Source organism: Bicyclus anynana, chromosome Z (genome assembly GCF_947172395.1).
Source record: "Bicyclus anynana chromosome Z, ilBicAnyn1.1, whole genome shotgun sequence".
Lineage (NCBI taxonomy): Eukaryota > Metazoa > Arthropoda > Insecta > Lepidoptera > Nymphalidae > Bicyclus > Bicyclus anynana.
This window is the reverse complement of record NC_069110.1, coordinates 10,964,083-10,965,309: the sequence shown is the minus strand read 5'-3', so window position 1 is coordinate 10,965,309 and position 1,227 is coordinate 10,964,083. Positions and strand designations below refer to the sequence as shown.

Below are 1,227 nucleotides of genomic sequence, written 5' to 3'. Positions count from 1 at the left end.
TTTTAGTGTAATTATTTATTATGTCGGTGGACTTGAATTATGTATTCATATATATATAAATTAAGTATTAAATGTTACACAATGTTATTACATTAGAAAACCCGAAATCATTAAACCATATCTTTTCACCTTTAAACTTGTAGAAAATACTTACAGGTATGTATTTATAAATTGCACAAAGTTCGTACATTTCTGTTTTTATGTGGTTATTTATCATTATTAGTACTTATCTTTAGTAATAATTTGTTGTAAATATAGTGTATTCCAGAGCTATATTAATAAAGTACCATCGTATACTAATAAACATTAATTTTAAGAGGTGGATTGAGCTGGTCGACTATAGGACAGGAAGTGTTGTATTCTTAAAAATTACACTCATTATAAACTAACTAATAACACCGACCTTTTAATTATTAAAAATTTTAATTTATGCTTATCAATAATTAAATTATTAACCTATACATAAGCAACCTATTTAAATGCATCTCTTACAAGGTGAAGGAAAATATTTAGATAAGTACGTTTTACGTGTATGAGACGCGTTTGGATATATAATATCTAATGAGAATCTTCGGTTAGGCAGTGAAGGTCATATCTTGTTCATACTGTTTATTATCTTTAAATTGCTGGCTCACTGGACTCCAATTATAACATTATTTGGTTACATTTTAATAATTAAAAAAACATTTAGGTACCAACAAGCAATTTTATAATCAAAAGAATCCTATTTTTTTTAACTTATTCTTACATTAAATTACGTAATAATAGTATTTACAATAAAAATTGTGTGTTTGTCTTTAATAAAATTTTGTCTATTAGGTGTATCACATTAATTATTTTTTACATTATTTCTAAGTGTCAAAATGTAATATATTTATATTTTTTTTTTCTGTGAAACAAAATAAGAATTGTTCTGTGAACCAGTTTACGGCGACAAAATATAGGTTTGTTCAATTATACAATAAAACCTTAAAATAAAAAGCTAAAAAATAAGAAGATAAATTAATGTAACAAACAATGTCTAGGCTACATGTCTGTGACACACTTGTATTATGAGCTCTTTTATATTTCAGGTACTTAAAATTTAAATAAGAAATGCTTCGTGACACCCTGATATCACTGCAGATTTATCAGATAATTCTTCACTAAAATGATATTACATAGAAAATCTTAAAATAACAGTCTTATTTTCTGTGAATATATGACATAGAAAAATCAGTCGTTTGT

General features: G+C 24.9%; 1 protein-coding gene across 1 annotated transcript in view; it reads right to left on the bottom strand.

The window, feature by feature from the left end:
• Nucleotides 1–1,227, bottom strand: part of LOC112045849 (protein RCC2) — a gene marked incomplete in the record, with an annotated part of 11,856 nt that continues 10,629 nt past the window's right edge. The window contains 1 exon segment of the mRNA XM_052890660.1: nucleotides 1–1,227.